Source organism: Protomyctophum parallelum (genome assembly GCF_964188405.1).
Source record: "Protomyctophum parallelum genome assembly, chromosome: 2".
NCBI classification, from domain to species: domain Eukaryota; kingdom Metazoa; phylum Chordata; class Actinopteri; order Myctophiformes; family Myctophidae; genus Protomyctophum; species Protomyctophum parallelum.
In genome coordinates, this window is record NC_139699.1 from 33,238,548 (window position 1) to 33,264,336 (window position 25,789).

General features: G+C 41.9%; 1 protein-coding gene across 2 annotated transcripts in view; it reads right to left on the reverse strand.

Moving 5' to 3' along the window:
• LOC310855065 (E3 SUMO-protein ligase PIAS1-like) overlaps nucleotides 1–15,394 on the reverse strand; it is a 45,231-nt gene extending 29,837 nt beyond the window's left edge. The window contains exons 1-2 of one of the 2 annotated variants that reach the window (XM_083759925.1): nucleotides 15,374–15,379; nucleotides 1,317–1,412 (exon numbers count right to left, since the gene is read on the reverse strand). The gene's annotated coding sequence lies outside the window, so the exon portion shown is untranslated. Of the gene's footprint in view, nucleotides 1–1,316; nucleotides 1,413–15,373 lie in introns of both variants that reach the window. The other variant, XM_083759926.1, reaches the window with a different exon arrangement.
• Between the last annotated feature and the right edge of the window lie 10,395 nt (nucleotides 15,395–25,789).

Genomic DNA, 25,789 nt, shown 5'->3' on the forward strand with positions numbered 1-25,789 from the left:
GAAGAGAAAACAGTGGCGCTTGACCCAAAAACGTGAGATAGACAGAGAGCAATGCATTTACTTTTATATTGACCATTGCCTGCCCTTGCTCGTTCTTCTACCATACAAGACAGGAGGTGTGGAGGCACTGGAGGCTAGTATACATTGTTCTTTCCACTCAGGATTCATGAGGTTCTGTCATTGTAATTACACGCATTGCAGTGACAACTAAACTACACTAAAGATTTTAGTCTAAAATAGTGCATATAGCATGACAAAAAAAATGAGGCATCTTTGGGAATTTGCTTGATTCTATTCTTTTGCATAATAACTTTGGCGTATGAACGGGAAGTACCAACAAAGGAGGTTGAAGGTAAACAAAAGAGGAACGGTCCAATGTAAAGAGAACAATAGCTGATCTTCGTTCTACTTTCACATTGTGCAGACTGAACAGCTTCTTGCATTCTGTTTAATCCTTGGCCTGCATTGAGCAGTCAAAGCGGGTGGCATGAGGCAGTGTTATAACGGCTGCAGGTACACAGCACAAGGAACTGAAATCATAATAAACCCAAACAAAGACCACCAAAAACCACATAAAGAGGTGAGGAGCTCTGGCCATATTCACACTCACTCCAGTACGTCTGCTGTCTTGCGTGCGCGTGCGCGTGCGAGTGTGTGCGTACGTGAGTCAGTGCGCGCATTTTCAGTAGTATGACAGGAAAATAACAACAAGGCAAAGGCACATGCAAGATAGAAAAACAACCAAGACCGAAACTGTGTGGCAGAGAAGGAAGGCCTGGCCTGCCTGGGTTGGGAGCATTAATTCACTATCCTACAGAGGGAGGGGGAGGGTGATGGATGGAGTGAAGGGGGATGGGTGGAGCAAGAGAGAGAGAGAGTGAGAGTGAGTGAGTGAGATATATATATATATATATATAGAGAGAGAGAGAGAGAGAGAGAGAGAGAGAGAGAGAGAGAGAGCCTCCAAAACAAATGAAATTTTCTACAGCTCCATAGAGAAAACACAGGGGGAGGTGTGTGTGTGTGTGTGTGTGTGTGTGTGTGTGTGTGTGTGTGTGTGTGTGTGTGTGTGTGTGTGTGTGTGTGTGTGCGTGCGTGCGTGCATGCGTGCGTGCGAGCAGGCACACGCGCAGACACGCTCATGAAAGCAGCAGGGGAAGGAAGGAAGTGGCAGCTTGGATGGACTTGGACACATTTTCTGAGCGAAGTGAAAGCTTTGAGTTATCTCTCTCTCTCTCCTCGCTACACAGTCACACGTGTGTGTGTGTGTGTGTGTGTGTGTGTGTTGTCACTGCTGTTGTATTCTATTGACTCACCTGCCAGTGAGGAGCCACCACCGGGAGGACGTAGAGCCTTCGTCCTACTCCTCCCGCCCAACACTCCCTGCTGACACTGACAGGTGCCACCCCGGCCTGTAGGAATAAATGCAGTGATATCACACTCCCTGCCCGACATCCCTCCCCCGAACACGGGCCGATTGGGGATGATCGACAACGCCAGATGCACAAAAGTCATAGTATGTTGCAGGTAGTCTATATCGTCTACTCTACTAACCCTAACCCTAAACCATGGCCGACTTCCAACTCAACTAGGGAATGTTGGAACTTGGAAACGTTCCCTGATGAAGACTCGTTTGAGTCGTTTGGAACTCTTGAGTGCTCGGTTAGCCGCTCTTTCTTTTGCATTATTATAGTCCCAAAAACAAAAAGCACCATCCGTACTTTTGTCCACTGACCTTTTTCGGGTCATGTGTTTTACCGTTACTGAAGATGAAAAGAAAATAGGCTATTTGTATTTATTAGACCCACTTATTATTTTAAATGGAGATGCTACTTGGTGATGGCTTGCTATTTGAATATGCTATGCTCTATTACCTCTATACCAGTGTAACACGTCAGATGAGAGTCATAGAGAGAGATATAGAGGAGAGGTATTCAGATAGATTGAATTTGAAGGCATGGTTAGTTGCTACTAAAACATCCCCACAAAGGCAAGCAGCACACATGCAAACCAGCTCTGGCACTCTCTCACAAACACAGACACAAACTAATACTACCTCACCCACAGTGAATACAAACAAACACCTGCTGTCCAGCTTTAGCTTTATAGTCAAAAGCAAACAACCAGGAAACAGGTGGTAAAATGGAACAAATAAATGGAGCAACAAAAAAAAAGCCAAATCAAATGGGTTCAGATCTGAGCCAAGTCTCCTGCAGGGGGTGTGTATGAAGTCTGTTCTGGACGAGTCTCCAGTTCAGACAGCATAGAGCTCCACACAAATCAACACTGTAGAGCTACAACTATCCTATAGATCACTTTATCAATTCATCAAACAAAAAAAAGTGCCCTTGTTTTCTGTCTCTCTTTCCATCTCCAACAGGCAAACATGCACCAGCAGCTGCTCAATCCATTCCTGACATACAGCGATGCAAGTGATAAAACATTTGTATTCGGCATCCTAACCTTAAAATAGTTCATATTTGTCTCAAGGAGAGGTGTATTTTCGAGGTAGAGAGGCATCAGTTTATTAAGACTGAAGGAAATTCAACGTTCAGATGGCATAGTGGGCGGACAGCTTCTCAATTGCTGCCAGAGCCCTGCACGAGTCCAATTTTGGAAACCTGCACAGCCGCCCCGCTCGTCAACCATCAGTTCCGTGGATCGCCCTGGCTGTTACCCGTGATTACTGTATATAAAAATCAAAACCAGATCCGCCCCGGCATCAGAAAATGGGCCCGTTGCCCGCCCCGTTACCTGTTCGTATCACCAGGACCGCTCGCTGTCTTTGACTGTATGTCATTCAACACTACATGTGGTGTGGTGTGGTGGGCGGGCAGCGGTGGGGCGTCTTGTCGCTCACGGAAGACTACTACTGCTATATTATTATCATTAGGCCTAAAAAAAAAACGTTGGTTTCCGATTGGCTGTCATTTTTGGGCTGAGTAGGTAGGGATTTTTTTTTTTTTTTTTTTTTTCGTGGGAAGGATGGGTAGCAAGGAATATATTTTTTTTTTTTTCGTGGGAAGGATGGGTAGCAAGGATTTCTTTTTCTTTTTTTTCCTACGGCAATGATGGATAGGCTTCTTTTTTAATAACTTAAATATTTGCCTGAAATACCATCTTTTAAATAATGAATGGTTCAAGTACACATAACACTGTATGCCTAGAGCTAAACATTTGAAAACTTTGAATAGAATGTCCACACACTGGTTGAATACTTTAGAGTTTTAATTCAACTCCAAACCAAAGTAAAGTGCTGCATCACTCACATACCAAAAATAAATACAAATGTAAAAAAAAAAGCATCAAAGCATATAACTTAAGTTAACTTGCCATATGCTTAAATGTTCTATACGCCCATCGATTAATCCGCAATAGCTCGTTTTGGAAGCGTCGGGGCTTAACGAGACACTGCTGTCTCGTTGAACCCAGCTGGGTGAATAACCTAAATCAACGTCACCACGGTAAATGCTCCATATAACTATGAAAGCGCTAAATGTTATCATGATTTCCACCTAAATGGCATTATATATCAACAAGGATAGGATGATTAAAAAAAAAGATTAGCCTTATCCAAGGCTATGTCTGTATCAGAGAATTACGTTAGAACTTTAGTTAAACTTTCAGTGCGACGCATTACTTTACCTGGGTTAGCTTACATCTTGCACTTGACTGTATTTATAATCCCTTGGTGTTTCGTTAGCGCGAGGTGACGGAAATAGGCTACAGACAGCTCGTAGTGATAAACACTAACACGTGAAATGCTACGATAAGGAAGAAAGGATTCGGCCGTGATGTCACTGCTATGCAACACGGAAGTAGCACAGCAGCAGAAAGAACGCTATTGTGAAGGTCAGTGATGTGACATCAGTGATGGCGGACTGAACTCGTCTCCGCTGTTGAGAAGCACCCAGTTGCCATTTATAATATCCTGCAGTGCGCTCTGATTAAAATGTTACCCACCCGCGCTTCGTTGTGTTCCGCACCCGCTAACTTATGAAAGTAGAATTTTTCACCCGTTTTGACCCGTCAATCTACCCTACTATCCGTGGATAACCGACCCGTTGCAGGACTCTGATTTCTGCATCAGTTATTTTTGCTAATGCACTTCATCTGCAAAATTGTGTTTGTATTTGTATGTACGGGGCGGCGGGGGGGCGGCGGTGGCTCAGGGGTAGAGTGCCTGGATGGTAACCGTAAGGTTGCCAGTTCGAACCCGGGCTCCCCCAGAGTTACTGTCGAAGTGTCCTTGAGCAAGACACTGAACCCCTAATTGCTCCCGATGTGCTAGTTGGTGCCTTGCATGGTTTCCGCTGCCATCGGTGTATGAATGTGTGTGTGAATGGGTGAATGTAATGCACAATCTCTGTAAAGCGCCTTGGATAAAGGCGCTATATAAATGCACCATTTACCATTTACCATTTACATGCACAATATTACCTGACCATAGAAATCCTATTCTGCGCTAGGGTAGAGTGCCTAATTCTGTGTGCAGCTCTCCCCATCCTTCTTCCCTCTACGTCCTCCCTTCCCCCCACCTCTTAGCTTTCCAGCTCCTGTGACTCAGGCTTACTGTAGCTCTAAAATACCTCCTCTCATTCTTCTCTGTGTGTGTGTGTGTGTGTGTGTGTGTGTGTGTGTGTGTGTGTGTGTGTGTGTGTGTGTGTGTGTGTGTGTGTGTGTGTGTGTGTGTGTGTGTGTGTGTGTGTGTGTGTGTGTGTGGCTCTCTCTGTGGTGTCAATATCATAAGAGCACAAAAGAGTTCCAACACAGGACAACGTTTCTTTGTAGGAGAAAATAAATTATTGGCCACATTCTTCCCCTAGGAAGCCAGCCAGACTAAGTCGAACCAGTGCCACCTCGACTTAAGGTAGGAGTCTAGTCCCAGCTTGTCAGAGAATGATACTGCATGTAAAACACAAACCTCAGATATTTAAGTGAACAAGAATTGATGACAGCCAGCAGGGGTTTGTGATTTGATGCCAAAACAGAGGATGCAAGTGCTGCTGGTAGAACATGAATGTGGAGGGAGCAGACCAGGAACTGGGATAGGATGGTTCCACTACAATCAAGTGGAGCCAGACAGGAAGCCACCTGCTGGATTATTACATACTCCTGCCCCCACCACCATGGCCTTGCTTAAGAAGAGGAAGGATAAATAACAGAAATACGAAATAAAAGGAACACAAAGGCAATGAGAAGAAAGGACTGGGTACCAATCTGCAATCTGGTGCAGAATCCAATGTAAAACAAGAACTGGTAAACATGCTTAGAGCTGCACCCTTCCCTTCTGTCTGGTGGCGGTTTAGAGAGGTTGGTGGAGGGCCAGATCAAAGAAATGCAGTAGAATGAGAACGTAGGCTGCACAAAGCAAGCTGGAGGAGAGCTGGTCCTCTGTATCATTAGAGGAGCCCACTGATGTTAGGCTACATCTTATGACCGCCTAGGGGCTGCAATTGCATTACTTTGGCCCAGCCTGGCCCTTCAATCAAAAAGAGAGAACAGTCTGCACCATCACAGGTCTGGTCTGTGCTGCAAGCATGCAGTCTTCAAATCTACTCTCAGATCTGCTCTGATCCACTGTGTGTGAGCTGAAGAAATTTCATTACAGTATTTGGCTTGCATAATATTGGAGCATGGTATGATTTGTGATACCCAGTGGCAGTGCATTAGCGCTGGAAGACAAATATAATTTGGAAAAACACTAATAAACTAATAATAAACCTTTTATAAATGTGTGATCAACAATAAAGTTTGAGTACCCACTGCCTGCACTACACACTTAGTCAAGTCACAATGATTATCTCATCTGCAAAACGTAATTTGATTAAAGTTTATATTTGAGAACCTTTAACTTATTTTATTTAAACATTATTCAAACATTTTCAAGCAGACGAACTGCAACTCTCACAATAAGAGTGCCCCATTTTTGAGTGGTGCAAGTGCAACCACTCCTATAGACAGCTATGTTTGTCCCTGGCTGTGTTCTCAAACTCTGCCCGAACACGACCTGGCCCGATCGGTACCGACCCGACCCAACGTGATCGGGCCGAGCCGGGCCCCAAATTATGCTAATTAGTCGGGCCGGGCCGAGCCTCGGGCTCGTGATTTTCCGTGATTTTGTTATTTTTTCTCTCTTTTTTTATTATGTGTTATTATAATAAAAATAGCATTTCTGTTATTTGTGTAATGTGATTGTGTTTACATGTATGTATGTATTATGAAGAGGGCTGCGCTAGGCGATTCACTTGTGACAGGAGGAGGACTGGAGGCGGGGGGGCGCATCGCACTGGCATTTTAGACTCGGAGGCCTCATACACACATGTGTACATGTGCCGAACCAAAGTGTTTAGTCAAACCACGTGACTTCCATTGGAAAAGCATTGAGCCATGAAACACAGACAGAACAGATCATGTCCGTCCGGCATGTGTGTACGAGGCCAGAGCAGCATGCAGCCCGTAGTCCCGCACTGCGCACAGGCAGTACAGTAGAGAGAACAGTGAACGGTGTCGGTGTGAGACTTGCTTGCTACCGCTAGTTTGCCTCTAACCAGTTAACTTGCCAAGTTATATGCTTAATTGTTTTATAAAAATCAATCGGATTATCACACGATAGCTGAAGCGTCAGGTTTTCGTCATGTTGCTATCTGAGCTATCTCATTAACCCAGCTGGCAGCGATGAATAAAACCAAACGATCCATGGTGATATAACTTAAACGCTACACGTAACAAGCAACTTCACTTCAGAGGAAACTAAAGGGAGGGACTCCGAGGGAGCTGTAGCTGCTATTCGTGTTTACTCAGCTGCAGTCACCACCACCACTTTATGGAATCCATTAGAATGATTAGAAATGGAACATTAATATCCTATTCTAACGAGAGTTACATCCATTCCTTTATTTCGATAAGTCCGTTGATCTCCGTTCTCACTTTCACACTGAACCATGAATGAATTGCCGTGCCGCCATATGGTGTATTTTTATGTTGTTTTTTTTGTCGGGCTTCAGGCTTAACATTATGGTTATTTTCAGGGTCGGGTCGGGCCTCGGGCCGACCCAGTTAGGGTAGGGCCGGGCCTTCATTTTTGGGCCCGTTGAGAACTTTATTCCCTGGGTCAGTCTGAGCACGAAATAGCGTTTGGTTGGTTCTCCTAACACACACACACACACTTTAACTGTATATACTGTATGATGATTTTGGGTGTACAGTACACATTCATCCAAGACCGGTAAATGCATCTGCTTCTGCTAAAACTCTGATGATTGTGTGTAAAAAAAACAAAAGATCCGTTATCCGTTTAGTTAATTTTAAATGCACGCACGCTGAGGAGACGGGAAGAGACGAGACTTTTTTTTTCTCTCTCACCCTCTACTGCAGCGCACAGCCTGCAGGGAACCTCTCAGAGAGAGGCTCTTTCTCTGTCTGTATGTGTCTCTCTCTCTTTCTCTCTCTCGCGCTTTAACCATAAAATGGTAATTGGTCAATACGTTATATTATTTCTATATAGTCCACATGTATGTCTGCCTGGCTGGGTCGGGTCTCTCGGAATGTCGGAAATAATCAGATCTTTGTCGGACTCGGGGCCGCAATTTGCTACCCATCCTTCCGGCGAAAAATAAAAATAAAAAAATAAATTCCCTACCGACTCAGCCCAAAAATGACAGCCTACCGGAGACCAAACTATTATTTTGTTAGGCCTTAGTAGATTCTGTGTTTGGTGGTTGTCCTGCAGTTTCAAAGTATGTCCCTATTAATAAGCTAACTAATAATACACTAGATAGAGGCAGGTGCATACAGTAGTCTACCTACAGTACCTAGACATGGTTTGGTTAAAGCAATGTTTTTCAGCTGAATCATTTTTACTTTTACATTCATTTTAAATGAGGGGCATAGTGACAGTGTAGCAGGCCTAGTTAAAGCTCTGCACACAAGTTGTACGCCGGTGGTAAGCCGAGTCCCTCTGGGACACACATTTATGCATTCTTGTTGATGTGTCTGACGTTAACACAAGATTTCTAAAGTCTGCAGTAAATCGATGCAAGCGTTGTTTGTTTGATGAAGGGGTTTTCAAAGAACAGCTTCATTTAGTGATCTGTCTTGATTTGGGCTACAATTTCAATTCTTTCAGTACTTCAAATTTGACTAAAACCCGAAGAGCGAGGAGTGAATTTGATAAAAGAATAATAACAACGAAGAAAACCTGCATCTTTCAGTTACAAATACAATAGAGCTCCAAACTGAGATATCTGAACTTAGGCGTGTTTCAACTACATTACATGAATGAAGGGAAGCTCCAACTTAGGGCCGATTCATACTCCTATTTCATCGCTGTTTCGGCGCTGTAGTGCCGAAATGATTTCGAAATGATTTCGGCCCCCCCCCCCGAACCTCAAATGACGTCACATTGTAGCCGAACCGACTTTTATTCGGCTCTAAAATAGGAGTATGAATCGGCCCTAAGTGATGCTTAACAGGAACGCATGGTCCGGAGACCCCCAGGGATACTTGAGGGGGGTTCTAGGCCCTAGGGGGTCCCCAGCAAAACGAGGAAATATAGTATCAACGTCAGTTTAACTACTTTAACCCTATATACTACAGAACATCAGCTATTTTAAAATAGCTGATCTACAAGCTTGTTTTTGTTGCTTTTCTACCCATGTTTCTCCTCAGATGCACCACAGGGACTTTCCTCCGAGGTGGTGGAAAGCCTGGTGAGGCGAGGTTACATGCTGGATAGTCTGCCGCGAGGTTATCTTTTTGCAGATAAGTAAGCATGGGATGGGACCGAGGCTACGAGGTTACTCTGTGGTTGGAAATAAATAAATATATATTTTAGTATTAGTTTACTATAATTAGATTAATACACGATAATCAACACTAAGACTTTAATTTAGAACACATCCAAATCAATTTATAGTTGTTCAATCAATTATTCAATCAAAGCAAACGGCACAAACAATATTAGTTTGCCTCTTCTACAAAAAATAAAGTTACAAGTTACTGCTGCGTGTTGCCATTCTCTTGTACTTATTATTTACCACCACGGAGTACCCTTGCATCTCGGAGGACAGGCAAGACAGGCAGTGTCGGTAGGCCAATCAGAGGCAGGCGGGGTGTTACCATGTCTATGCTCGGACGTAGAAAGAAATCACGCGCTTCAGGATGAAGCTGCTTTGTGCTCTATGCTCAACACAACATAGTTGAGTTTGTGCTGGTTTGTGCTCTATGCTCAACACAACATAGTTGAGTTTGTGCTGGTTTGTGCTCTATGCTCAACACAACATAGTTGAGTTTGTGCTGGTTTGTGCTCTATGCTCAACACAACATAGTTGAGTAGTTAGTACTGTATGTTTTGGGCTATGACTACAACAGATAGGTCATGCAGTATCAATGTCATGTTTTGCATTGTTTCTGCAAAGATTCTGTTGTGTGAAGCGAATGTGATTGATCACACACTTGTCCATCAAACAACAGCACAAGTTTTACGTGTCCTGGCATTTGGTTTCTGAGATGATGCACTGAAGTTCCCCAATCCAAACTAAAGTACTGTATAATAACCAGCTTGAGTTTGTGACACACACCAGACAAACACTCATACATACACATCTTCTCAACATATCCAAAGATAAAAACAATCATCAAGTACTTTAGGGATTTCTGAACAGACATCTCATGCTCTAGACTTAAAATAATACTGCACTGATAATGACAATGACCATGACAGAAATAGGCAGGTGCTTAAAGGAGGGAGCCGTGTAAAATGAAAGGGCCTCTGTATCATTAGGGATTAACCTAGCCACTGGCTGTACAAATAGCCTGTCTCCACCTGGAAGCCGCCAGTGAGTGCACAGACAGTCGTGTATTGACAGGTTAGTGCAGCAGCTGCAGAGTGAAGAGAAGAGGGTTAAGACAAACTATTGGAGTTCTAACCCTAACTCCTAGCACAACATGGGCTGCTAAAGGTTTTGATTTTAAATAAAAAGCAAATCAGGTCCAGTCCATGGAACTTCAACGTCTTCTAATGAAATTGTGTTAATAAAAAATAGTAATAATGTCTGGAATTAATATAGCTCTAGTACTCAAAGACGCTTTACAGATGCTTTTTTTAGGTAAAAACATAATAATTAAAAGCACTAATAACGAGTTAAAATCAAAGTCAACTTGGAAAGGTGATTTTTCTGAGCAATTTTGAAGGTAGGGAGCGAGGGGACACGTCTCTGATATGTTTGGGGAGTGCATTCCAGAGGAAGGGGGCAGCCACCGAGAAGGCCCGAGTACAGAGCCTGGTCTTGGGGACCTCCAGGAGGCCGGCATCACTGGACCTGAAGAAACAGGACCAGGCATGTGGCTTGTTCTCAATATCAACATATCCCACTTTCTGGGAGCTACACAAAGTTTGACTGAGGCCAAACCACATAAATAAAGTGCCTAATTCACTGCGTTACTGCAGTGCGAGAAGAAAACGTTTGACAGAACAAACTGGCAAGATGAGCAGCTTCAACTCTAGTCAACAGGAATGACTATGAGTTCAAATCAATCGCACAACAAGACATGCCATGGACCTTGAGGCTTACCTCACAACTCTCACTGTTACGTCTCCATTTCTTTTCCCCTTATCCACTGCAATAGTCTGTCTGATTCTTTACTTCCTATCCAACTGTAAATTTCACTTTTTCATCTTATCTTTGTTATGATGAACTTAGCATACTTGTCCCTTGTGCATTTCTCTCCACACACACACACACACACACACACACACACACACACACACACACACACACACACACACACACACACACACACACACACACACACACACACACACACACACACACACACACACACACACACACACACACACACTCTTTATCCACACAGACAAGTAATTTGTTACTAATACTTATGTAGATTTTCTTTTCTTACACAGTTAAGTAGAAAAACATGAAGTCGAGGAAGCAAGAATGCCAGAATAGAGCACTGAGAATATGAGAAAGAGAAAGAGCCTTCAGAGAATTCCTTAAAGGTATACTTAACCCCCAAAATGACTTTTCATCTAGCAGTTACTCACCCCATGAAGCATTGAATTCATTTTTTGTGTCACATTCCTTTATAGTGAAAGAAGAATAAAAAAAACTGAGAATATTAATGATTAAAATAGCAGTCCAATTAGGGTTCTAAAAAAAAAAATATATATATATATATATTTTTTTTTTTTTTTTTTTTTATGTTTTATCCCACAATTTTGTAACCCATTTTTTCCACCCAGTGTCAATTATCTAATGTAATCCTGGGCACTATACGTCAACCTGGGGGGGGGCAGCGGACTGACAACATACTTCCTTCTATGCATGAGGAGTCCAAGCTGCTTCTTTTCACCTGACAGGGGAGAGTTTCCCCGGCTGGAGGTAGCACATGGAGGGACTAGTTCCCCTCCATCAGGCGCCCCGGCTGGCCAGGGGCAGGTAGTTTAGAGACCAGGATTACTGCATGTTTTTGTGAGGGTAAGGGTACCTACCCTAGGGGACACGGGGAGAACATGCAAACTCCACAGACAAAGACCCTTTCGCCAAACCTGCCTCGGGTATGGCAACTGATGACGCGGAGGAGGGAACACACCCCCAGTGCCGACAGCGTCCCCAGCGGGAATCGAACCCAGGACCTTCTAGCTGTGAGGCGACAGCACTACCGACTGTGCCACCGTGACCCCCAAAAATCTATTTATAAACTCCAAAATCTATTTATAAACTTCAACACATCTCTTACTCACAGAACCAGTAAGACGCCCTGAGGGAGAGAAGCGACCTCGCCCTAAAGGGGTGTCTTGAGTCTACAGGGTTTGATGAGGTCAGATCAACATAATGGAATGTCAGAACAGGTCAGCTCCATATATGGAAGCAGGGGCAGTGTCTTGAGTCTACAGGGTTTGTTGAGGGCCCAGGTAGGGCCGGCCTTAATCTTCGGGTTTGACGATGTCAGAATGACATATGGAGCAATGGAGCATGTAATGTCACGACTCGAGGCGTGATGGACTGACAACCATATATGGAGATCTAAGGGTCTCCATGATGTCACATGGTGTCACAAGGCGTGACCATATATGGAGGCGTGATGTTACGAGGCGTGATATGGCCATATATTGACATTCCCATATATGGGGATGGGCCCCTGGCGATGTCGTCTACGTCGCGACTACTACATACATGCATAGTAAATGCGACCTGCTGGAGTCGCAATAATCTGTGCTTGTATCAGGTCTGTGTCCTCATTACTTCCAAAACATTGCATTTTAAAGACTCAATCATAGTCTGGATTTTCGGTGGTGAGGTGACCACCGCTCCGGTGGTGAGCTGACCACCGGAGCTGAAATAACATTGAGCGGTGGTGAGTAAAAACAGAGAGAAGGGCTGGAGCGGTGGCGGTGGTTTGCTCTTCACCGCGGCTTGTGACGTCACGTTGTAGTTCGGTGGTCACCTCACCACCGAAAATCCAGACTATGAATAGGCCTTCACACTTCCGGTATAAAGTCTCATGTACTACTACTTAGTTATGACGCACACACCTCGACGAACACATGCCATGCAGGTGAACTCGGCTGTGCTGAATCCCATGTGCTCGCCTTTGTTAGTGCATGATTATAACAGAAGTGTTTTAAATACTGAAGTTTCAGCAAAAAGGCATGGATTTTGGATGTAATGAATAAGGACACTGAGTCCTGACTGGATACTAAGAGAGATGAGTTGATGAGTTGATGAGTTGAAAAAACTAAAAACAAGGCACATCTTCCAAAAATGTAAAATAGGCTTTAAGCTAATTATTGTATCCACCAGCCGAAGGCATGGGGAGAGTATGTTTTGCACTCCGTCTGTCTGTCCGTCCATCCATGCTCGCGTGTGCGTGTGTGTCTGTCCGTCCGTCTGCGTACAGCTAGTCTCCGGCACCGTTAACCCAGTCGATGCCAAACTTTGCGCACACACTCCTTGGATGCCAACGATGAACCTCTGCCCCAAGTTTTCCGGCCTGTTATAGTGCCACCATGGGGCAGCTTTTCATTTTTACCTATAAATTACCTGTAACTTACCTATTTACCTATAACTGCGTGAAACGTTACACTCCCTTTTGACCTGCATTTTTCACATCTGCCTTTTATAGCGCCACCCGTAGGCCGACTTTTGTAAAAACAAGAAACTCCAGATTCTGTCCAAAAATCCCACAAATGGTTACACAGTATCTCTATAGTCATGTGCTGAATACGGATCTGTCCGATATTTCATATTCCATTCTAATTGGCTAACATTGTCTTTCAAAGTTTGCAGGATTGGCCCCATTTTGAACAAAAAGCCTCAAATCATGAATGCAGAGTGCAATTTACGTGAAATCTTTCACGCGCTTTCCTACTAGGCTGAGGAATATATCCCACCCTTTTCACATTGGCCTGTTATAGCACCACCAACAGGTGGGTTTTTTCCATCAAAAGGCGTAACAAGAAATGGCACCCTTTTCACATTGGCCTATTATAGCGCCACCAGGAAGCCACAACCTGACCTGGCCTGGTACTACTGGCACTTTTTCTAGTTGGCCTTAACCCATTCTGACCTGAGATCAGATTCTAAAAATGTTTTCATTCTGACCTGAGATCAGATTAAAAAAATGTCTTCTATGTCAGTCGCTCTTCGATAAAAAAAAAAATCACACCTGTGTGAACCGAGTGGTTCAACTCCCCTCTCCCTCCTCCTCTCTCTCTCCCCCCCTCCTCTCTCTCTCTCTGCTTTATTATGGATATCAATGAACCTAGACAGTCAGCAGTTGGATTTGCGTCCAGCAGGTGGCAGCCATGTCACATACTTCTGTCGTTCCAATTTCACGCATGCGCACACCACTCGTGCTCTTGGCGGATACATGATACGGACATTCCTGGTTGTAGGAGTGGTTGCACCACTCAAAAAATAGCAGACCTACAAGCTCGTAGCTATGAGCTTGTAGATCTGCTATTTGGCAGAGTTCTGGTCAACACCAGACCAGAACTATCACCATCACGGGACAAGGACTCAAGCAATCAATTAATACCTTTGCCACCACTATATTGATGGCAAGTATTTCCTACAGCTATAAGTCCAAAAATCTGAACTAACCCTTTAATTTTAAAGGCTAGTTCATCTATTCAAGGATTCACAGGTTGAGGAAAAAGTTGGGGCAGAGCAACAAAATGCAGTCTGAGATGGTCAATGGACAACGAAAGACCTTTAGTTAAGCTCACTAGTATCTCCCCAAGAGGGTATAAATGCCAACAGATATAGGGATAGGGGGCCCATCAAGTAAAGGAACTATCATTTTACTCTCTTTCAGACATTTTAATACCGGCATAAATGCCTATATATAATATAGAACAAACAGGTGGTTTGCAAATTACTGCACATCATCAACCACACCAACAAGTTAACAACTCTGCTCTGAATTCCACGTGTGACAGAAACAGAATATGAAATAGATCCTAAACCACCAAACATAAATTAGCTCCTCAGACTGTCTAGTAGTAGTGACTAGTCTAGTATTCACCATTTCACCAACCTGTGACCTGCACAGTTGGAAACCGAGACACGTCGCTGGATACCGTGCGTGTCTGTCGGCTCGAGTCGTGACTCGTATTAAGTAGGCTAATTAAAAACTGAACGTTTAATTTGCGTAACATTACTTGATGTTTATTAACGTGCAGTCAGTCAGGTTAATTGGATGCCAATGTAAACCCACGTGCTTGTGTTTATACAGACGTCAACAGGTAGAGTGAAGAGCAGATGCATCACTGTGCAAAAGGCATAAACGTTATCTTTACGCTTTTGCTTTATCAGAAATTAACATGCTTTAGTGGCTACTGGCTACCGCCAGTAATTGAAATGTGTATTTATACGCTACATGCACAACGTAGATATATTTCAGAACTGGAAGGAAGGTAACCAGCATGTTGCAAAAAAAAAGAAAAAAACACTTTGACAGCCACAATGTATGCGCAAAAACGCTCACTTTTCTTTCTTATTTCAAACTAATACGTTGCCTATCTGAGCGTGTTCGTGTGTGGTTATCGTGTCATTAGAGAACAAGTGGACTCCTCCGAATCCTCATCGCATGTAACGTTATAACTGATGTCTAAACACAACACAACGGACACTTAACGGAGAGCAAGCGGCTCTCAATGTCAACAAAAACATGCTCTCCCACGCTAGGGAATTCAACAAAGTTCCACTTTTGCTAATGCATTAGAAACACCTCCGACAAGACGTTACTTCTCTAAAGATGGAATTACAGAGGAGAATTGCAAGTTGGCACATTACAGACGCCTGGCAACTGTGTAAATTTATAATGATTTCAAGCTGCGATTTACCTTCAGTTCCGCACTCTCCGCCATCTTGTATTTCTATGCGCAAGCGTGATGAGGCGGCATCACGTGACTGGGTCGCGCACAACATCGCGTGAGCGCGCGCATAATGAGCGGGGTGCATTCAGGATGATACAGAATGTTGCAACTTGCAGTAGGCATAGGGTGACCAGTACCACGTCCAAATTTAGAGTATTTATATACTCTAACTAGCATCCAAACTGTTCATTTGAGGGACAGAAGTATCTCTTGTGTGGGACAAGTGGGACGGGTGTTAGCACTGCAGCTTATTGATTGATTGATTAACAGTTTGCAGAAATACAGTAGGCTACAACTCAATACAACAACTGTTAACTGTGAGTGGAAGACAATAGGTTTACAATAGGGCCCAGAGACGAAATGTTTTTATAATCGTCATGGGGGCGCCCCTCCTCCACCTGCTTTTTTAAAATTATTATTATAACTATTAGGGCCCACCATTTACCACTTAAGTTGATATTAATGTCGATGTTAATGTTGATGTCATATTTGCCCATTTTCTTATTAAACTGCTCTGGAACTCTGGAAATTTTGGTCATGGGTGGTCTGGCCTATAGGGGTTAATTCTCATGAATGAAAAAAGGAAAGACAACAACAGAAAGACAACTATTAGTGGACTAACTATTAGGGCATTTGAACACTGCTGCCTGTCAGTAGTGCTGCACGATTCTTGCTCAAATGTGAATCTCGGTTTTTCCTCCACAATAATAATATTGAGATGATCACGATTCACGATTTTCTATGAAAATATGTATTGTCTTTAGTCTATAGTCAGTTGCTGAACATTATACTACATTCAAAATGTGGCACCTGGAGCCATGTTGGCTTTAAACAGACAACGTCAAAGTGCTCGACTAAGACTCTCTCTGTTTTAGGCAGTGTGATAAAGACAGACTGCTTTCTCACTTTTCCTCTTGAGCCACACATGTTTAATTGTTTTTCATTTTCATTTTCATAACCTCATTTCATACTCAACATTCCCTCCGTATTCAGTCATTATCCAACAGTTTGCTGTTTAACTAAGTTAACAATCAGTTGATCTTGACTTGTTTTACAGTTATATTCATTCATTTCATTTCATCATTTGGACAGAGACAATTGGTTGGTCAAACATAATTTTATTCCTTTCAAAGTCAAACAGTTTTAAGTTATCATTACTATGTTGTCAACCACCCACTACTCACACCATCCTCATTTCCTGGTCAAAAGTACACAAAAGAGTTGATCACGACTGAATCCACTGCTCCTTTTATAGGTGGAGGATTCAAATTGGGTTGCACCATGTTGCAGGGGTGCATGTGTCTGGCAATAGCACCATGTTGCAGGGGTGCATGTGTCTGGCAATACCATAAAATACATACTATTTCATATGATTGCAACGAGACGGGTTGTTTAAGACCTGGTTTATTGATTACTTTGGTATTGACAAATATACTGTAAATGTTGGGAAATGTTTTCTGTGTTAAATGTTCACTAGATTTGTAAGTGAATGCTTTGGGGAAACCTAGCCCTGAAACATGACTGCCATGATGATTATCATGACAGTCATGCAGAAACTTAGCCCTGTTTTTGGCGCTCGCTGCATTTACAAGATTTCCGTATATATAAACATTCAGATTTCAAATATAAAGTCACAATTTGTCCCACGGGTGTTAGTTAGTAGCAGCGCCAGCGATTAGAATTGCTGCATCCCGCGTTCTTTAATAAAAAGCATTTTTATCCGAGCTCCCCGGCTACTTTTTTCAAACGGGGTTCGTTTGGGAAATCCACAGTTGCACACCGGGAGCGCACTCGCCTATTAGTCTGTATTGGCAGGGCGGTCAGCGTATATACCTATATCGAACACACCGAGTGCCACCCTACTCCCGACCGATAGGGGCGCGTAGTTGAAAGCCAATGGCAAAATAACAGCTCGGATAAAAATGCTTTTTATTAAACAACGCGGGATGCAGAAATTCTAATCGCTGGTGCTGTAACTAACTAACACCCGTGGGACAAATTGTGAGTACTTTATATTTGAAATGCGAATGTTTATATATTTTAATTCTTTGTAAATGTAGCGTTCGCCAAAAACAGGGTGAAGTTTCTTCATGACTCTCATATGAATACGAGTCATGAACCATGGCTAGGGGAAACCTGTCTCTAGACAGATGGTATGGGCCAATAGTCAGAGGCCTGGGTTTGAGTTGATGTAGTCAGTCCATATGGAGGGCTAAAACTGCCATAACTAAAAATAAATACATAAATAAATAAATGCAAAAATAAATAAATATATGCAAAGAAATGTGTAGAGGCATTCGACATCCAAACCTCTAACTCCACATGGTGAGGGCCCTGGGGTGTTTCGACTCGTACTCCATATATTACTCCAACAGAAAAGAGGTGCAGAGAGGTATTGTGGCTCAACTGGAGAATATTTATTCCCTCCAAAAATCTCCAAACAAAACATGAAATAATAAGTATGCAATATTGAGTAAGTGCGGCTAAGTGTATGCCTTCCCCTGGCTCACCAAACATTTTCCATTGTCTAAAAAATGCATGTCAAGTGGCCTTAAACAAGCAACCATGCTTCCTGGCTCCCAGTGAACCTTTCAAAATAAAAGTTACAAATAACTGTTCCAAAATCACTGCAGGGGAGCTTTTACTTTGAAGGGGAGAAATTATACAGGAAGTGCAAAAGGGCTCACTAAATTGACATGACATACTAGGGATTCTAATTAGAGGTGAACAAATAAAGAAAACATAAAACTGGCTCCAACATTCCGGCCCCTAATTGTTGGCTTTAGATTAAACAATTACAACATTGTAAAATTAAGATGGAGCCCAGTACCATAGTACATGATTTGGTTAGTCATGTCCCCAGGTGCAAGTTTGCCTAGTAACTCAGTGTCTTCCGTTTCCAAAGCAGCTTGTCTAACATTGAAGTCCAACTGTTTTGTTGAAGCCTCATTTCAGCACTTTTCTGAGTTTTTTTTTAGAGCCTGCTAGCTTGTTGCAGAAGAAGCACGCCCTGTCCTTAGTACAGACATGGCTGTCAGTGTCAGTAGACCGAGTGTGAACTTTGGGTACTACAGACTGTTTCACCTCTTCTGACGACTTCCGCCGTCGCTGAAGTTTGGTTTGATTGTATCTTACTCAACGGGACTTGTGCCACTGTGCCCTGTTGGTCATCAATGTGGCTTCTATGCCATTCCCTTCATCCAGCCTAGCCCTTCTGATTGGGGCTGGGTGAAAGAAGAATTGGGATGGCAGCCACTGTGGACCACCCTTCCAGAAGCCTCACAGAGCTGCTATGAACTGATACATTGTGGTTGCAAGAAAGGGTGCACGAAGCGATGCAAGTGCAAAAAGTCTGCCCTTTGTTCATTCTCAGGAGACTGTTAGGCCTCTCTAATAATGTCATTGCATGGTAGACACTCTTTACTGCAAATAGGATATGTTAAGAAGAGATGTCCAATGCTCAATCCAATTGAACACAAATGGTTGGGAAAATCCGATTTTTGTGTCTGTGTTTATGTGAGGTGTTTGTGTGACCTAATGACCCATGAAACCCAATTGACATATCTTCTACTGTTAATTTAACCTATTAAAGCAATTTGATGATGACTAGTGGGTTCCAGAACCCTTCTAATTGATATAGCCTACTGTCTTTGTGCCTGCAAAAAAGGGAAAATGCATGTTTTTGACAACCCGATGTGTACAGCCTCTAACCGAACGAGTTACAGACATCAACTCAGAAGTGGTTCCACGTCTGAAAACAAACTTCATAGTATATAGAAACACTGTAGAAAGTTTCATGCTTTAGTCATAAAATGCACAATAGGTTTGGTTAACTGCCGTACTACAACAACACTATGGGGATTAAGCCACGATTTGTACTGCATTCACAAAGCTGCATGGTTCTTGCCCAAAACTGCATGAAATTGGCATATATTTGGCATGTCTGTATAGGGGAGGCTTGTAGCTACCCCTGCAGCCCATTTCCATTCACATATATTGAAGTGACAGGTCAAGGGGTCATTCGGAAAATGGTTCATGGCCTTTTTTCCCCTCACGAAATGTTATTTTAACTTGAATCATTACGTATTGACCGCCCTTCCCGACATGGGAGCATGACATGGTTGGTCTCATTGGAAACCTGAGGTTGTCTAGAATAAAATGGTATGTTTACTTTTGGGCTATCTGGGCTATTGAGCGTGCCACAGTCTCTAAAAGGCGGGCTCGTAGGCGTTCCTGCCAGTAATCCCGCAGCACTTGTATGACTCATAAAACAGTGAAGAAAACACCAAAGGGACCATTTTTGTTCTTGGGATCATCAAAAGTATTATTTTAGAGGTCCTAAGGATGAATAAAAACCAGACTAGAAAAAAAAATAAGGGGGGTGCGCGTGGACCCCTCCTAGGGCTTCTACTATTCTCCAGTAGCCTGTCTGTCTCTCTGCACCTCCACTCTGGACTGACAGAGTCAATCTCTCCAGGTGGCCCAAACATTGTGATTGCCCATCACTCCATCAGCCAGGTGAGCTGTGGGCGGGGCTTCTCAATCACTGCCTGCTGTTGCTATGGCAACACATGCATCTCACTGGCTTCTTGTAGCATATAGTCCAGCAGATAATTAGGAAAAATTCGTAGAGCAGCAGATTGGTAGAAAATAATAAAATACATGAAAATGGAGCATAGCAAACAAAAATGCATAGAAACAATGTGACTCTGGGCACAGTTGTTACAGTGAGATGTGTGCAAACGGTGTGGTTTGGTAGGAGAAGGCAGACGGGGTGTTGCGCTGGCTATTAGTGTGGCAGGATGTGGCCCCCAAGGCCCCAACTTAAATAATACACATTGATTCTGGTTGAGTAGGTATGGTATTGATTATTAGAAATAGAATTTCCATGCCTTTTTCCATCACTATATGACACCCAATCTGAAAATTCCGGTTTTGACAGTAAAACTCTCCAACCAAAATGTATTTCAACCATGGGCCTTTCTGACAGTCCCACTGACTTGTTTCTTACCGACCCTTTAGCAACCATTCCGTGGTGGAAAAAGTACTCAAATGTTTTACTTAAAAGTAGTAGTAAAAGTATCAATACTGCAATATAAAAATACTCCGTTTTGTAAATGTCTGGAATTAAATAAATTGTTTCACTCAAGTAGGCCTTGAGTGAATGTACAAAAGTATTGACATCAAAATGTACTTAAGTTCTCATTGTGCAGAAGTTCCCATTTCAAGTTTTCAAATGTATAAAAATCTTTTATGTTTTGTTATAATAATCAAAATCTACAAAATACTAAAGTAAAGTATACCTGGAAATTGTACTTTATGTATTTAGTTACTTTCCACCACTGCTCACAGTTTTTCACGATTGTTAACACACGTTTTTCACAACCTATAACGGCATTCTCAAAACTGCACACACAAATCTGAAAACAATACACACAAAATGCTAAACCCTGACTCTCCTTTTCCATGATGACTCTTTGCTATCAAATCTCTTAACTCAGGAGTGCCCACACTTTTTAGACTTATAGTAGGCCATAGAGCTACTTTCAAAATCACCAGCTCAACCAGATCTACCCACCAAAAAAAGAATGATCCCATTGCTGAAAATAGTTACATATTAGACAAATGCACTAGGAATACTGATGATGGTGCAAAACACTCTTGAAAACAACGTATTGCATTGTGAGTTTGAACTTCCCTTTTTGATGTCAATCAATGAAGTCACTGTCGTATAAAATCACCGATGTGTGAGGAGTTTAGAAGAAAGGCAGGACAAAGGTTTCTCCAGATCTCAGCGTTTATTTGGTAAAACACAAGAGATTCAATCGCTACAAAGCAAACATGTCTCAAAAAGGTACATGCCGATCGTCTGTTCCAACCAGCCTAGTGGAGCCAAATGAAGACTCGTTCGAACAGCCAGCCTCGTTCACAAGAAATACACGGTGTTATATACTTAAGGTCTGATCCCTCCTCTCCAGTAGATGAACTAGGCATTTCCTGACTCTTTTGACCAATGAAATCTGGGCTACTAGCTTATTCAGGTTTACAGGGTTACAGAGGCGGGCCTCTCTGGCAGAGACAATGGGATAGTTCTAACTTTGCACTAAAGCAACAGATGACTACTTTAAAGATATAATGACAAATTGTAGTTAAAACATAACCGGTCTTTAGATGAAAAACTGAACACTCTAATGAACATAGTTAAATATAACAGAACTGAAATGGAACAGAACAGGAAGAAGTGAATTAAAACAGTTTGACCCAGTAAATCAGTAAGAGTAAAAACTCCACTCCTCTCTGATCGCAGGACTATGCAAAACACATGTTCTTGTGGCAAACAATAGGATCTGGTTTCATTCACACCTCCGAGCAGCTTCAAAGGTTTTTAGAACAATATATGTGAAATGTAATCAGGAGCCTCTGAGTGAAAGACCTTTTGGTGCATGAGATCACTTTAAAACATTTTACTTGACTTAGTGAAAATAGTACCTTAGTTAGTTAATTTATCGAAATTATACGACATCACCTTAATTCAAGTGGCAGATGCCAAACATATATATATTATTATATAAGTTTAGGGCCATGTATGTGATCTACCTGCACAGCCTGTGTGATCTACTGGAAGATCACGATCTACCTTTTGGGCACACCTGAGACTTAACTGTTCCCAAAATGGAACTCGTGTTTTCATTTGGTACACACAGCCATATTTTCAAATGACACACACATACCATTCATTGAGTACACACAACTATCATTTGGTTACACACTACCAAGCATTTACAGCACAATGAAGTGAAAATTTGAAAACACAATCATAGAAATGGAACACACATGAATGACAATGGCCTCAGGCCTCAGGTCTACCATTCTGAAATGTAATTTAATAATATTTGGACTGCTGGACAGCTGACAGTATAGGCTCTCTTTACTCTTAAAAACAAGAAGAAAAAATATATTATTATATATATTATATATATTTATTTATGGCCAGCCTCGCTCACATGGTCAAACCATGGTCACATGGTCAAACCACAGCTGCCCGAATCTCATTAGATATGACCGTTCTCCTTCCTCTTTCTCCTCTTCCTCTCCCTCCTCCTCCTCCTCCTCCACCTTGTTCTCCTCCTCCACCTTGTTCTCCTCCTCCACCATGTCCTCCTCCACCATATGTCCTCATCCTCCACCATGTCCTCCTCCTCCTAGTTCTTCTCCTTGTCTTCCTCTTCCTCTCCCCCCTCCTCCTCCTCCTTCTCTCTATCCATCTACTCCTCATACTGTACCTCCTCCTCTCACTCTTATCCCTCTCCTTCTCTGGTTGTCGATCTCTTCAAGGTTCTCCATTGTTCACCAAACAAAACAGAGGCTCTCAAGCCTGCTGCAGTCCTGATAGAAAATTAAAAATGGCTCACCAGACCTGAATGTTTAGAGATTTGACTATTTGTGTGTTGTAGGTTGAATCTTTGAGATTTTATGTGTGTGCAACAACTGAACATAGTGTTTGGACAACAAGGTGATGTGTAATTGAGTGTAAAGAAGGAAAGTCAGAGTCTGATGCAGATAAGGGAGTGTGATGTAATGCAAATTGTGTCGAGTGATTAGGTATACATGAAGTGAAGGTTGTGAAAATTGTGCCAAGTTTTCGATTTTTGTGTGTTAACAATCGTAAAAAACTGTAATATCCTACAACCAGAATGTATAAAAAAAACAACATAAAGTAGTACCGGTACACACGGGCCACTAGGTGTCACCCTAAATACGTGGAACAAATATGAGTCCTATTAAAGTGATCCTTTAGCTCAGGGTTCTTAAACTTGTCATTGTCAAGGACCCCGAAGTTGATATATTTGGCCGTGGACTCAGTCTCCGACGGTCCATCCAGAAGAGAAGATGTATGTAAAAAATAATGATAATAATAATAAAAAGTTATAAAATAGCAGATAGCCTGGCACAAAGTGACACGCTGAACTGAGCGTGATACGCAGAGCATGGAAATTCATGGATGAACAAAGCCTGTCCCCATAGGCACACATGATCCATTATCAAGGATCAAACAGAATCAATTCTTAACACAACTAAACCAAACAATAAAGTTATAAACGCAGAGATTGTGGTATAGTTCCCACTGGCCAGTGGCCACTGCATATTGGGCTACGGTGATCTCTGCTCTGTGATTATGAGTGATAAGACTTTGTAGATGGAACATGATAGGCCTATGTGTCAGAAAGCAGATTATCTGAAGACAACCGCCCTTGTTAGTTAGGCTAAGTGCAGTGCAGTATAAGCGAAGCCGCACAGCGGCACATTGCAATGCAAACGGCAGTATTGTGACCTTTGGGCAAAGGCAGTCAGAATCGATAAATATCTACGAGTCCAAGTCTAACTTCCCTGCATGGACCTGTCGTTTGTCGACATGTGTGGTGGTGACATGTTATACGTATTCTTTAGCAATATTTAAATTCTTCATCTATAGGCTATACAGTGGCCACATATATAACTATGATCTGTTGTGTCATTTTACTTTATAAATAAAGTTCTAAAGTTAAATTATTATCATTATTTTATTATTATTAGTGGTTCTATACTTTTTATAGAAATATTATACTAACATAATGCCATACCATTAAGTGGTATCATTGCAACAAATAAATGAACAGATTTGCACCCATCAGGCAGTTGAACTTTGAAGTTATATAGCAAAATGGGGGGGAAAAGGAAAAGGAAAGCTTTTGCTGTCAGACCATAGTAGGCTATAGCCATAGCCGATAACACGGAAAAATGAGTAGGCTATAATATCACCTTATCACTGTATAGTGGTGTAGCCTATTCGACAACGGGACACACAGCCTATAGGCTTACTTATTAAGTTATCAATTTCAGTATAGCCTATAACCTAAGCCCATACAACATGCACTTATTGTTTTTATCCATGTGACAATGGCTTGTTACTAGTATTCCGTTAGAATGCACTTTGGTAGCCTACTGGGGTCTGGAGGGCAATTACAGTCTCAGAGAATTAACATTCATTCTGCGCCGCAGCCATTATTTGAATATCCATCTCAGTCTGAAGTGCCTTGGGACTAAAGAGCCATCGAAGAGCCATGTAATCAATATCTATTAGTCTTCCCATCAGAAGAATTAGATTTCACCATTAGATCAGCATGCTCCCTTGACTGTGTCAAACATTATAAATTGGTTGGACATGTCATGTGCTGTCTGACACAATTGCCTAATGAAAGAGATCAAGTTGTTCAAATACAATACAATCATTTTATAGGTGATATGCTGCGTAATCACCAGTAGATGTCAGTCTCACACACAAAAAATAGAGATTATGAAACTGGAAATGGCCTTCACATTTTAATAATATTGACATGGATACACGTATAAGACATGAATGGGAATAACTCGAGGAGTGGGGGATAGTTTGTGGAACATGTCGTAGGCCTAGTCAGCTTGCTTGCGTGACATTAGAAACAAAACCATGGTCAACAAAGAAAATATGTAGTCATATAAATGGCTGTTTAATAATTGAAACAATTATAGGCTACTCAGTGTCCTTCTTCAACGACTTTGCCATACAATGATAGTAATGGCAAAGGTGTTCAGGGTTTGAGCATGAATGTATAGCCTTGCTAGAAATATTTTAATTTACATAGAAAAAACCTGAAACAGAGAGCATTGTTTTGTATAACAAATAATCTGCTGAGAACACAAAGAGATGCCAGATAGTACATGAATGGCTCAATGTTGACTGAACATGTATGTAACATACATGTACAGTGACAACATACAGTATGTTGTCACTGTACACAATACTGTATCAGTGTGTTTTATGAATTATTCCACTTCAAACCTGAATGGTTGTAGTTTGTGTTTAGTAAGTGCTTATTATAATGTGCTATAATAAAAATAAAAATAAAACCCAAAATAAAACATGTTTTGATCATATAATTTGGTATAGGATTACAGCATGGTCAAATTCCAAAATGTTGCCCATTTAAAGTGCTTAGCATCAACAATATACAATGTTACAAATGATCTAAACAATAAATTAAGCAAAGAACACAAAGTAAATAATAAAGAGAGTATGGTAAAAACAACCACACAAAATAAATGGGATACATTTTTAACTTAGAATGTCACATTTATACAAGTCATTGCACATTGTCACATAATAAATATTATAGATTTTTTTTAATTATTATTCATAATATCTAAAGAGCAGATGATTATGATTTAAAGAGATTCCTTATGGGTTGTGGAATATCTTAAAAGAGCTTTGCAACTTGATATCAGCAATCAGCCGATTCATAACATGAAATTAAATCCATCCTGATGTTAAAATTCATATGGTTCCGTTTCATCGGAGGGTCATCATCA